Genomic DNA, 15,134 nt, shown 5'->3' on the forward strand with positions numbered 1-15,134 from the left:
GTGATGTGTCCATGTTGTGTTTTGGGACATTTACTGTTGCAGGCACTAGGCTTACACACACAAGTGAGGTACTATTTTTTCATTGAGATAGGGATGGGATGCTATATGGAAGGAATTGTGTGACTCCCCAGAGATTGCAGAATTTTCCATCACAGAAATGAGAGGAAAATGTGTGTTTTAGTCAAGGTCTGAGTAATAAAACCTGGTGAGAGCCAAATAGGTTACCCCCCACATCCGGATTCCCCAAGCTATTTAGTTTTCAAAGATGTATTGGTTTGCTAGGTTTCTTTAGGTACTGCCTGAACTATGGTCCAAAAACCACAGCTATTGAAATTGCAAAAAACTAGTCAGTTTTTTGTGGAAAAATATGTGATGTGCCCATGTTGTGTTTTGGGGGTTTCCTCTCACACACAAACAAGTGAGGTACTGTTTTTATCACACCTCTTGGAGAAATGATAGCTGAAAGGGTTCCAGAACTTACCAAGCAGAAATTTGAGGAAAAAGTATTTTTTAGTCAAGGATTGCAATGGCTTCTAGGCACAAACATCTACTGAGAGACATGCAGGTCACAACATCCTGGATTCCCCCTGGTGTCTAGTTTAAAAAAATGCATAGGTTTGCTAGATGTCCCTGGGTATTACCTGAGCTACGGCCCAAAATCCACAGCTTTTCACATTGGGAAAAAGGGTCAGTGGAAAAATGTGGTGCACCAATGTGGTATTTTGACCCATTTCCTGTCACGGGCTCTAGACCTACCCATACAAGTAAGGTACCATTTTTATCAGAAGACATATGGAAACATAAAATAGTAGAACATTTGTTATTACCAATTTAAGTTCACTGCTTTTGGGCCTTTCAAATGTAAGCCTGTGTGTAGGAAAGAATACATCTTGAAATATGCCCTCTGAATCATATGCTAGTATTGGTACCCACAAATTCAGAGATGTACAAATAACCACTGCTCTTAAACTCCATATCGTCTGCCCATTTCAGAAATGCACAGGTTTTCTTGATACCCATTTTAATCTCTACATATTTCACCATATGAATTGGTCTTACTTGGTACACATTGAAAACCATTGTACGATGCAGCTCAGTTATTGACTGTGCGTACCTCGCGTTCCTGGAAAAACTACAAACCCTATAAACCACCACATCTAGAAGGGTCCAATGGAATTACTGGTTGATTGCTTTTGTAAATCAGTCATTATGACAAATATTTACAGGTGAAAAAGTTGTTAAAATATTTTCCTACTTATTTTCAAAATGTCTTTCTTTCAACAATTAGTTTATTATGGAAAACCTTGAAGGATCTACACATATGGCCCCTTGCTAATTCTAAACTTTTATCTACTTTTCGTGGGTTTCAACAATGGTTTCCACCACAAACTAGAAGTAGGTTCAAAGCACAAATAATTGGAAAAATGGGCTACCTCTTCAACCACTTCAGTGCCTCCCTGGTGTGGGTCACGGCCAGTGGCTAACACCAGGGAGGGGGTTAAAAAATCCTCGGGTGAGTCACACCCAAGGATTTTTTTTTTTAAACCTCAGGAGACACAGAAGATCTTCTGTGTCTCCACCTGCCCACCCATGGCGTGCTGATGTCACTGTTTGTTTTTTCCACTGGTGCAGGAAGGAAAAACAGGCCCAAACAGCCTCCCTGATGTTCGGAAGGCCTCGTTTGAAATAGGAGATTCTCCCCTTTCAAACAAGGCCTTCCTGAACTGGTTTCCGGGCCCTTGATCGCAGCTTGGCCAGGAAACACCACTAGACACCAGGGATTTCCCTTGGGGGGCTCGGTCCCCTCCAAAAATGCCCCCCACCCAGGGGCATTTTTTTTTTTTTAAAGGTAAGTTTACCCCCTGGGGGTTCAGATCGCACCCCCCAGGGTTTTAAACAATTTTTAAAATAAAAATACAAAATAAAAAGAAATTTTCAGGGGGTCACCCGTGAGCAGGATGACCCCCTATGGGGGCAATCATGTTTTTAAAAGTTGTATGGTGTTCCTGGGGGCCACTATGGCCCCCAATGAAACCATACAGCTAATTTTAAAAATATATAGATCAATATATATATATCTATATATATATATATCTATTTATATATACATGTATATATATATATATATATATATATATATATATATATATGTATATATATATATATATATATATATATATATATATACACATACATATATATCTAGAGAGAGAGATAGAGAGAGATAGATATGTAGTGATCACTTTAGTCAAGTTTAGTTTAGTTTTAGTTTTAAGGATTTATAAAGCGCGTAGTGACCCGAAGGCATCCCAGCGCTAAACCTAACCTGACCACTGCTAGCAATAGGAGAATTCAGAGAGCTACCTACAGAAAAGAATGGTCTTAAGTTTTTTTCTAAAAAGCAGTTCTGAGTGTTCATGACGGAGTTCAGAGGGAAGATCATTCCAGAGACGAGCGGCCTTGGTGGAGAAGGAGTTGGCCCCCCAGGCTCTCTTAGACCGCAAGATGGTCACAAGTCGAGAGGAGGGGGACCTTAGACTTCGAGAGGGGACATAAAGATATAGCCGCTTTCTGAAGAACATTGGACCCTTATCTTGCAGGGCTCTGTGAACAATGCATAGGGTCTTGAAATAAATACGCTGCTTAATAGGGAGCCAGTGAAGTATGGAAAAAGCAGGCTTAGCGGATAAATGTCTGGGAAGATTGACAAGAAGCCTGGCAGCTGCGTTCTGGACTGTTTGCAGCCTTTTTATGACATAAGCCGGGTCGCTGAGAAAAAGTGAGTTCCCATAGTCCAGATGGGAAAGGATCAGAGTTTGAACAAGGATTCTTCTGGCCATAGGGGGAAGAAGATTAAAGATTTTCCTAAGGACTCTTAAAATGCCAAAGCATGTAGAGGAAACTCTTTTTGCTTGATAATCCATGGTCAGGCGAGAATCCACCCAAAAACCAAGGCTTTTTACCTGGTCCTTGGGAGGAGGAAGATTGTTGAAGGCCTCAGAGTATAGTGAAAGGGGAGGGGCAGGGGGGGCATTGCCTAATACAATGACTTCTGACTTTCCATCATTAAATTTAAGCTTAGACTGGATCATCCAAACTCCAATGTCTTTCATACAACACAAAAGGTTGGCCGCCGACGAATCCCCAGAACTAGATAGTGACACCACAAGTTGAGTATCGTCGGCATAGGTGACCAAAGACAGATTGTAGGGAGCGATCACTTTAGCCAGCGGGGATAGATAAACATTAAAAAGAGTTGGACTCTGGGAGGAGCCCTGAGGAACTCCACAAGTCAATGGAAAGATATCAGAGAAGTAGGCTCGGTCCAGGACTTGAAAAGATCTACCTTTGACGAAAGCGGACAGCCAGGACAATGCTAGGCCTCCTATCCCTAATTCAGAGAGGCTACAGCAGAGAAGGTTGTGATCCACCGTATCAAAAGCTGCGCTGAGATCAAGTAGAATCACGGCTACATGAGACCCTTGGTCCATAAGTTGCCGGGCTGACTCCGTCACTGTAAGGAGGGCTGACTCCGTGCTATGATGGGCTCTGAAACCCATTTGAGTTGGGTGAAGGAGTTCATGGCTCTCTAAGTAGCTGGTTAATTGGTGGTTAACATGTTTCTCCAGAATTATTGTTGAAATGGGAAGGAGAGCAATGGGTCTATAATTCTCCAACAGAGATGGGTTCAATTTCGTTTTTTTTAAAAGAGGCTTAATGATGGCATGCTTAAAAAGAGGGGGGAGGAAACCTAAGGATAGGGAATGATTCAGTATTTTTGTAAGGGGAGGTACAATAATATCTGAAACTCACGAGAGGATGGAAGGAGGGGCGGGGTCTAGGGGGGAGCCCGATTTAATTTGAAGAAGAAGGTTGGTAGTAGCGGTGTCAGTGAGAGGTACAAAAGCGGTTAATGTGCTTCCGGAGAGGGAGGGATCCACCGTTTGGTACTCTACTGTACCTGGGGGAGGAGAAGAAGGGAACCCAGAGTATATCTTGATGACTTTGTCATTGAAGTGAGATGCCAGAAGATTACTGTATTCAGTGGAGGGCTCTGTGGGAGGAGAGGGCATAGGGGTTAAGGTTAATTCCTTAAAAATCTGAAAAATTTCCTTTTGTGAACAGGAGTTTTCTATTCTTATTCCGTAGTAAGAGGACTGGGCGGCTTTAATGTTTTGGTGGTAGAGTCTGACAGATTGCCTATATATTTCTCTTTCGGTGGGACTGTAATTCTTTCTCCAAGATCTTTCTAACCTTTTGCACTTTTTTCTTAATTCGAACAGACAAGGTGAGAACCAAGGTTTAGCCTTATGGGGGGCTTGTTAGATCTTAATTTGATGGGCAGAATACTATCCAAAGAGGAGGAGATCCACTCATTAAATAAATCTGCGGAGGTGGAGGGGCTGCTGACCCCAAAGGAGGTCTGGAGAGCAGCGCGCCATTCCCAAAGAGCCAATTTTGACCAAATGCGACCAAAGGTTAAGGAGGTAGACGGCACATCTGGAGTAACCTTATAAGGGAAAGAGAAAGATAAAAGGCAATGATACGTCCAGGTTAGGGGCTGGGACGGCAGGGTGGTAAGAACAGGGAGATTACTGAATAGGAGGTCCAGCGTATGGCCTTTGGTATGGGTAGGTCCTATTACATGTTGAGTTAAATCAAGCGCAGAGAGAGACGCAAGTAGAGACCTGGCGTGCGGACAGTTTTCATTATCAAGGTGGATGTTAAAATCCCCAAGAATAGTAAAGTTAGGGGATTTACAGATAAGACTAGCTGCGACATCCGGCAAGGAATCTAAAAAATGAGTGCAAGGTCCTGGGGGTCGGTAGAGAAGCATACTGGAAAAGATAAAAGTGGGGGAGAGATAGAGAGAGAAAATTAAGCTTTCACACTCCGGGATATCAGAGGGGAAGGTGGTACACCGAAAGGTATTTTTGTAGATAATGGCTATACCACCACCTCTTCCATGGAGTCGATCTACATGCGCCATAGAGTAGGTGGAGGGTAGAGAATTGCAGATATCTTCTGCTGAGTCATTGCCCAACCAGGTTTCGGTAAGAAACAAGGCGTCAGGGGAAAGATCTTCTATGAGGGTATATATGTGAAGGGAGTGCGCTGGTAAAGAACGACAGTTGAGGAGCAATATGTTGCTCGTTTGGGATGGGGGGGGAGAAGGGGGGTGAAACAGCCTTAGAGGAACTAGGGCAGGCCGGGCAGAAAGAAGAGGCATAGGACCCAGGAGGTACTGAGAGAGGTGGGCCAGATCCTGCCCCTCTGAGTGCGTAAAGCTGCAAGGGAGAGTAGACTAACGTGTCTGTAGTAAAAAGAGCAGCATTTCTGGGCTCTGGGCGCTTCAGGGCGCGGACGGGCGCAGACGGGCTTGCCTTTGGCGCGACTTTGGCGCGTCCGCTGCGCGGCCGGCGTCCTTCCGGCATTAAATGAGCCGGGGGAGCCGAACGAGGCTCAGGAGCCTAAAAACAACTAGACCGCTAACAAAAATGGCGGTCTAGTCGGTCCCAACCAGGAAGTAGGGAGGAGAGAAAAAAAACAAGCAACCGGGGACCACTGAACACGGGCCCCGAGGTTGCTATGAGGTAGAAAACCAAGTTATACCCCCAGAGACACACACAGAAACAAGGATGTGCCCCCAATACATGTGAATCCAGCAAAGAAGGAAATATTTGTTTTTTCCAGTCCCTTATATTTTAAAAAGAATTTCCCCCCCAAAAAGAGTGAAAGCCAAAAAATGACCTTCAGAGGTTAAAAAGCCCAACAAACAATTTAAAAACATTTGTTTCTTAAAATTTTAAAAGATGCTTACACGATCAAATCAGGTGCCAGGCCGGCGTCCTTCCGGCATGTCAGTCAATGTGCATGTGGTTTCCCTGGGGGCTACGATTGGCCCCCAGGAATACCACATCCACATATAAAAGTGATCTCTCTCTATATATATAAATAAATGTATATATATATATATATATATATATATATATATATATATTCACCACCAGTTCATTTGCAGTTGCAGCTTGCGTCTTCAAAGCAATGTACACACTTCCATACTTCAACTGACACTTTTCAACTGTAGCTTTTAGGCAGCAATAAAAAAGTCAAGTAAGTCTTGTGGTTATGTTTCTGCTACAAAACGATCTGACTTTTGTCTAGTGGCAGTTTTGATGCCATAAATAGCACATAAGATTTATATGCGTACTGCAAAGATCAAATCTGTATTTTATGTAGATAGCTGAGTAGATTAATAAAGTTAGCCATTACCTGCGCTATAATACAAATGAAATATATGTGCGGGGGCTATGGAGAGATGAAAGGCATTTTTGCTGGGTGGCAGTGAGGAAATCCGAGGAGGAGGTTATGGGAGTAGGAGCTCCAATAATGATTGTTGGACTGCGCACAAGAGGCGCTAAAGACTGTGACGATTGGTACGTGACAGTGTGTGATAGTGTGTCTTTTTTTTAGTGTCTTGAAAGAACGTGCTGATTGAGGGAAGAAGTGAAGGTAAGGTGACCTCTACTGTTGCACATATCACACACACACACACCCACCAGCAATTTTGTGACTGTCTACATAGGCTAGTGTTTTTGAGCAACAATTTAGTCAGTAGCAGAGATGGCATCTCGTTGGATGGCTGCTGCTCAAGCACTCACTCGGGTTACAGATGACAGTTCTGATGTAGGATCAGAGACTGAGAAAGCAGATATTGAGACAGCATCTGGGGGATAGGACAATGGTGCAGACTCTGGGAGTGATGTTTCAGTCGGAGGAGTCCCATTCGATAACTACTCTTCCATTGATCATGAGGGAGGTGATGAGGACAGTCCTGCTGTCCCTTCGCAAGCACAGTCTGTGCAGCGGGGCAATGGCGGGTTAGCCCATCCCAGAGAGCAGGTGCATGCAGCGGCAAGCACAGAGACAGTGCTCTCTTGAGAGCTCCCCAATTTAGTTCATCTGCAATGCCCAAATCATATTGTGGAGACATCAAAATTATCTATCACAAAACAACCTGGTTTTGTAAGGCAGGCACCTGCGTTTTTGGTCCTGGGCTCAGCGGCCTTTTAGGGAAACCTACCAACCCAGATATTTCTGGAAACTAGACATCCAGTGGAGTCCACAGAGGTGTGACTTGTGTGGATTCCCCAAAATATTTCTCACCCAGAATACCCTGCAAAGGTGAAATGTTGACTAAAAACTAAATTTTGACTTGCATTTCTGACACACACACTACAGGAATATGCTGGAATCCACAAAATTCCTACCACCCTGTCCTGATAAAAAAGCTACCCCACTTGAGTACCTGTACCTAGTGCCTGTGTCAGGAATGGATCACTCCAGGGTCAACAGTTGCCCTCATGTAAGGACCAACATTGACCGTTGTGTGATCCATTCCTGTCACGGGCACTAGGCCTACCCACACAAGTGAAGTACCATTTTCATCGGGATACGTGGGGGAATGCTGGGTGGAACAAAATTTGTGATTTCTCTCAACTTCCAGAACTTTCTGTCACCGAAATATGAGGAAAAAGTGGTTTTTTGCCAAATATTGAGGTTTGCAAAGGATTCTGGGCTACAGAACCTGGTGAGAGGGCCACAAGTTATCCCATCCTGGGTTCCCCTAGGTGTCTAGTTTTAAAAAATGCACAGGTTTGGTAGTTTTTTCTAGGTACCGGCTGAGCTAGAGACCAAAATCCACAGCTAGGCACTTAGCAAAAAACAGGTTCGTTTTCTTTGGGAAAATGTGATGTGTCCATGTTTTGTTTTGGGGAATTTCCCACCACTGGCACTATGCCTACCCACAAAAGTGAGGTACCATTTTTATCAGGAGACTTGGGGGAATGCTGGGTGGAAGAACGTTTGCGGCTCCTCTCAGATTCTAAAACTTTGCAACACCAAAATCTGAGGGAAAAGTGTTTTTTGCCAAATTTTGAGGTTTTCAAAGGATGCTGGGTTACAGAACCTGGTGAGAGCACCACATGCCACTCCAATCTGAATTCCCCTATGGGTGTCGATTTTCTAGGTTTTTCTAGGTGCCAGCTGAGCTAGGGGCCAAAAACAACAGCTAGGCACTTTGCAAAAACACATCAGTTTTCATTGGAAAAATGTGATGTGTCCACGTTCTGTTTTGGGGCATTTCCTGTTGCTGGTACTAGGCTTAACCACACAAGTGAGGTACCATTGTTATTGTGAGACTGAGGGAAATGCTGGGTGGAAGGAAGTTTGAGGCTCCTCTCAGATTCCAAAACTTTGCAGCACCGAAATCTGAGGGAAGAGTGGTTTTTTTTGCCAATTTGTGAGGTTTGCAAAGGATTCTGGGTAACAGAACCTGGTGAGATCCCCACAAGTCACCCCATCCTGGATTTCCCCAGGTGACTAGTTTTCAAACATGCACAGGTATGGTAGGTTTCCCTAGGTGCCGTCTGAGCTAGAGGCCAAGATCCACAGCTAGGCACTTTCCAAAAAACACATCAGACTTCAATGTAAAAATGTGATGTGTCCATGTTGCGTTTCCTGTTATGGCAATTAGGCCTACCCAATCAAGTGAGGTACCATTTTTATCAGAAGACTTGGGGACACACAGAATAGCAGAACAACTATTATTACCCCTTGTATTTCTCTACATTTTTTCCTTCCAAATGTAAGCCATCTATTTGAGAAATGCTGTGTAATTCATATGCTAGTATGGGAACACCAGGACTCAGAGATGTGCAAATAACCACTGCTTCTCAACACCTTATCTTGTGCCCATTTTGGAAATACAAAGGTTTCCTTGATACCTATTTTTCACTCTTTATATTTCACCAAATGAATTGATGTACACCAGGTATACAATGAAAACCCATTGCAAGATGCAGCTCTTTATTGGGTCTGGGTAACTAGGGTTCTTGATGAACCTACAAGCCCTATATATCCCCACAACCAGAATAGCCCAGTAGACTTAACGGTATCTTATTTTTGAAATGACATCGGAGGAAATAATTACAGTATAAAATGTGAAGAAAACATTTTTCACCTCAATTTCAACATTTTTTTTTTATTTTAGCTGTTATTTCCTGTAGTTCAAACCTTATGGGATCTACACAAATGACCCCTTGCTGAATTCAAAATTTGGTTTCCTTTTCAGAAATGTTTAGCTATCTGGGATCCAGCATTGGTTTCACACCCATTTCTGCAACTAACTGGAAAGAGGCTAAAAGCACAAAAAATAGTAAAAATGGGGTGTTGAGACGGGGCCACTCACCTGAAAAGAAGTGTGTCTGCAGGGGGGATGGTATGCCCCCCAACCTCCTGGAACACGTCTCAACAGTTCCTGGTGGACACAGAAACCCAGACAGGTGTCCCAAAAGGAAAGAGGGAGTGGAAGAGAAAGAGTCAAAACACTGCCACATCTTGCTGATCCAGCCAGGCACCCTCTATCTTCGGGGGGCAGGTTGTTGTTGACAGAGTGATAGTAGAGTTAGTGCCCTCAACTTCCTTGAAACTGAATCTCACTTTCTGATATGGGTACAGGAGCGGTACAAGAACACCGGGATGCTCCCGCACTTTTCTTGGATAATAATAACTGCTGGAACAATTACTAACACTGCATTACCTAAAATCCAAACTGAGTATCATAACAATAAGTACTGCGACACCAGGACTGGCTTCACAGAGATTCACTGTTGCACACTACAATTCGAACTGTGGTTGCACTTATCATGCACAAGAAAGACAAACAAGGGCATTAATTATATCACATATAACTTTCCTGCATGCATAGGTTTAAACTAAAAGGAACAAAAACAATCCAAGAAATACAAATGTCCACTCTGGGTTCAAACAGTTAGGGTGGCACAGTTTGGTTTGGTTTCACTCTGTGTGTGAAAATCCCTTCAACAAGCAAATTCCTCAATCCTGAAACACAGGCATGAATGACACAATTGAAATCCAAGAGTTATGCTTTTAGAGAAAGAAAAGTCACATAAATGCTCTTTTAAAATTGCACTGTCACTTTTTGTAGTACTTGAGCTCAAACAGATTTCCTGAAGCACATTTAGGCAAGTAACTACAATAATAATGTAGAATGTTGAGAAATTCATTTGTCTCTTCAAGATAAGCACTCTGCCAAAATACGAGGTCTGAAATACACCAGCTGTTCGAGGAAAGCGCAGCGCTCAAAGAACAAACTCCCTGGTGAATACTAATCACTTAGCTGCAGTCTTTTCCGGAGTGATGGAGGAATGCCTGGTGTCAGCTGGTACAGGAACGAAGAAAAGAATTGCCTCAAAAGTCCTGAATACGAGGATGACAGCAGGGGCTGGACTGCCAAATCAGATGCTGAGATCAGGAAGCCAAACAAAGCCAAGCAGGGAGACATGCTTCACTCTTCTATTTATAGCCAATCAGGAAAGGTGTTGAGTTTCTACATGTGGATGAGTCACCACACCCAATTAGAAGCACACGTCTACACCACACCCCATTAGAAGCACATGTCTACACCTGCTCACACTAGCAAACAAACATTGGTAAAACAAGCATTGATAAAATCAATTGTGTAACACAGCACATTATGTTTACTTAGAAACAAGAAGGTTTACCAAAGAACAGAGATATGATTTAACCCTAATCCCTGGGGATGCTGACAGATAAAACAGGAGGCACCTTGGGGATTCCTGACATGAGGTATGTCCCAGTAAAATGCCAAAATTGTGTTGAAAAATGTGGTTTTCTGATTTAAGTCTGCCTGTTCCTGAAAGCTGGTAAGATGGTGATTTTAGCACAGCAAACCCTTGGTTGATGCCATTTTCAAGGAAAAAAAACACATGCTTTCTTCTGCAGCCCTTTTTCCCATGTTTCTGAAAAAACATTTTTTAGCTGTATTTTGGCTAATTTCTTGGTTTCCTCCGGGGGAACCCACAAACTCTGGGTACCTTAAGAATCCCTAGGATGTTGGAAAAAAGGACCAAAGTTGGCATGGATAGCTTATGTGGACAAAAAGTTATGAAAGCTTAAGCGCGAAATACCCCAAATAGCCAAAAATGGGTTCACCCACAGGGGGCGGGGGAGATCCAGCAGCTAAGGGGTTAAAATATTCCAAAGCTGTGGTATACAAATAGGTTTTTTGATTCAGCAAACAATTTATTGATGCACTTCTTATTAAAAAAAAAAAAAAACACTTTTACCCAGAGCATTTTTTTCCTATTAAAAAAAAAACCTCAAAATATAACTATATTTTGACTATTTTCTCGGTCCCCAACAAAGGAATCCACAAATCCTAGGTGCCTTTTGAATCCCTAGAATGTTGGCAAATAAATTGTGCAATTATGTGTGGATACCCTAAAGAGCCAAACAAGGTTTCAGCACTGAGCAGAAAAGGCCCAGAAGTTAAGGGGTTAAAGATTCTAGTCAAATCATGAAATGTTAGTTATCCAGAAGGGAAACTCCCCAACACTTAAACAAGGTTTGAAGTGAGGTTGGGAAAATTTAAGCAGGCGGTGTCAGCAAATGAAGCCTCTAGTGTATAACCTAATGAAGATTCCAATTACACAAAATATATATATATATTTGCTTGAGAAAACAGCAATAAATTAAGTATTGGTCTTAAAAGAGACAGCTGGGCATTTGCCTTCATAGGTGAACAGACACAAATCTAAGTGTATATCTTAGTGATGAACAATTAAAATACTAAATTAATCAATCTGGACACTCCACTCCACTTCTTACTGTTCTGACAGAGAAGGAATCAATCAAAACGAAACATTTGCAAACTCCTGGTGTCAGCCCTCTTTCTATGAATCATGCAATGAAAGATTTAGGATTGTGACCATTATAATTACCTTGTAAGTGAGGTTTCATCTCAACCAGTTCTTCTCATGCACAGGTGTTAAAATTTACTGCTCAGCTCATTAAGAGATACATTCAATGGCCTTCACACAGATTTTAATGATAACAGCTTTCGTCTAATGATCATACTTTTGAAATTCGGCTCCTGAAAAAAGAAAAATGACTATGCATAGAAACAACAATGCAATTGACATGTGTTCTCTAAATCAAGGGCTACAGTGACTATGGCTAACTTAACATGAACACTCTCCAAGCATAAAGAATCATTATTGTAAAAATCACTAATAATAGACAATCTAATAATAAAATCACACTTGAAGATAAGTAAGCACTGATTATATGTGATGTGCATTAGCATGTAATCAAACAAAAATACTAGCTCTGATCAAAATGTACTTGAAGGCTCCTTAACTGGAACAGAACAAATGGTCACTTTAAAAAAAAAAAAAAATCACAATAAACCAAACAGACAAGTAATCAGAAGAATAAACCACTGTAGACCAAGAGAAAGTAGAGGCAACAGAGGAAAAAGATTAGGCAGGGGTGGGACTTTCTCCTGCATAGACACCACAAACACAACATGGAGAGAAAGTGGTGCAGAACAGGAAGCTATCATAACATCCAGTCGGTGTGAAAGAAATATGCTTTTATTAATTTATTAACTCATATTTTATCAGACATTGAAAGGTCTGTCATAGAGAATGTTATCTAAGGAGTCCACAAAGTTTGTATCTGTCCCTGAACCTTCCATGGCATTTCTCAGGGGTCAGCCCAAATTTAGAAATAAGGATGGCTTTCATGGGGGCACACTTGGTCTGGTCCTCTAACTCAAGTGTAAGAGGAGGGTACTTCTCCACTGTAGGCATATACCTCCACAAGCTACCCACCCGTACTCCTCTGGGACCTTGTTTATCCTCAGAGCTACCTCATATACAGAAAACAGTTTATCAATATCAACTCTAACCATAGAGTTGGACACCAGTTACTGTGATATGTGGGCCCTCACCTCCCAAACGGACACTGCTGGTACACTGACACCACCTTTGCTAGACTCCACCTGCTTGGATTTTATGAGCAGCTCTATCAAATTCCGTTTATGAGGCAGAAGTAATTCCTTTTTAGCTAAGACTTTCTCTGCTCAGCTTTCCTCTTCTCTGCCTGTAGCTTTATCTTGGCCAGCTGAAGGTTGAGCTCCCACTCCACAATCCTCTCATCCAGCTCCTCTGGGGTCAGCCCCTGGCAGGCACCAAGCTTCTTGCCCCATCCTGGGCATCCTAGGCATCCAATGGTGTTGGGGTCTTCTGGCAGGGTTGGACTCTTCTTGCAACTCAGGACACAGGACTGGGTACACCGTCTCCTTATGGTCCGATAGTGCTCCTCCCACTTCATTATCATCACCTTGGTCATTTCCTGAGGTTGACTGCCACCTCTACACCTCCTCAAAATATCTGAGGGCTACCAGAACATCTAGTTTGATAGCCTCCTTGTCTGTCTTCAGACCCTTCTTTTTGCAGAATTTCACTAGCTCAGCCCTGCTGAGGATGTCCCAGTTGCCCATCTCCATGGTGCAAAAAAGGAGGTAGGGAAGTTAATTTTAAAAGAGAAAACACCCAATTGAAAAATGGAAAATGGAAAAAGAGATCAACTGTAGGGTCCATATTTATCTGGAATGTTTATGTAGCACAAAACACAGTATGGTACTGTACAAACACAATTCCTGATCCATACCGCTGAACACCAAGGTGACAAATTGGGTGGTTGGTTGACTGTGATGTGAGCTCCGATCAAACAACAGCTACAATCTCTATAAGGGTGAAACAAAAAAAGTTAACCTGTGCTTAACTTTGGGTAGCTTGGCACAAACACTGTCAGGCTTTACTTAGATGCAATTTGTTGACTACTTATGCAGCACATAAACAGAAATAAATTGTAAACACAACATAAAAAAACCATACCAATTTAGAAACAAATGAATACATTTTTAATAAATTATTTGACATCAAAATGACAAAAATCATGTCAGAAGAGTCAGAGTTATACATTTTTAAATTTTTTAGTACAAACTAGTGCCTAAAAAATCAAAGCACAGACCGCAGACATCTAGTCATGCGAGACCACGTCAAAGTCAACAAATATGGCCAACCGCAATGGGCCCAGTCAGTGTTTACCTTTTGACTTCGAAATTGTAAGGAAAATGTTCTTAGTAGGTAAAGTTCAGTTGGGCAAGGCTGCAGGGGGTGTCCAAGGAAGAAGTGTCATCATTAGGAAGCCTCTTAGCCAAACATGTTCTAAGTCTAAAGTTTGGGATTGTGGCTAACAGAGCACCTTCAGCATCACTACCAAGGGCCCAGGGCTGTAAGGACACCACTTAGGGGTTTAGGAATCACTCAGGTTGGGTCCAGGTGCAGTTTCAAGATGGTTGGAGACTTTTCTGTCACTGAGGCTCTGACAAGGAAGCCAGCCAACTAACCTTTGAAGCCACTCCGGTAGTCCTGGGTTCAAGTGATGAGACAGTGCTCAAGCAGGATGAGGCAGACCTCCAAGGGTTCAACCTAGGCTCCAGGAAGCAAAGAAGTCCTTCTAGGTGCAGCAAAACAGTGTTGTGGAGTACACAGAATGCCACAATAGCTGGTAGTCTTCTGAGAGTCCTTCCACTGGTCCAGAAAATGAACTGAAGAGTGGGTCTGAGGGTCCTATTTTTATTCCTGGTGGTTTCTTCGAAGTTGGAGAAGTTTCTAGAGAATTTAGTTTGAAGTGCTTGAAGTTTCCTGACTCTCCTCCCCTGGCTCCAGATTGGCTGCGACTCAAAGTCCCGAAGGTCCTACTCCATTTTATTTAGGCCCGACTCCATGTTTGATAATGGAAGGTGCCATCTTCTCAATCGTAGACAATGGAAGTCTCCATCTTTCACAATTTATACAGAATCCTTGCCATATCTGCCATTTCACACATATATCGTCTGACCTTTTCTTTCTAAGAACTGTGAAAACATCAAGGCATTCAATTAATTACATAGTTGCAACACCTGTTCTTCTCTTTCTAAGGACTGTGAAAGCAGCAAGGTATTTGATTAATGACATAGATGCAACACTTATGTCAGAAATTCCATTTTCTCATATGATTTAGTATATAAGGACTACCACTTGACCATTTGTCAGGAGATGTCCTTCACCCAGATTATTACATGAGATTCTGCCAGAGATGGTCTCACCTACTACCAGCACACCTCGCCAATGCTGCCTTTCACCTGAAGCCTGAAACCAGTAAAGCTGAGTCCCAGAGGAAGACTACACCATCTGTTT

This window comes from Pleurodeles waltl, chromosome 1_2, assembly GCF_031143425.1.
Source record: "Pleurodeles waltl isolate 20211129_DDA chromosome 1_2, aPleWal1.hap1.20221129, whole genome shotgun sequence".
Taxonomy (NCBI): domain Eukaryota; kingdom Metazoa; phylum Chordata; class Amphibia; order Caudata; family Salamandridae; genus Pleurodeles; species Pleurodeles waltl.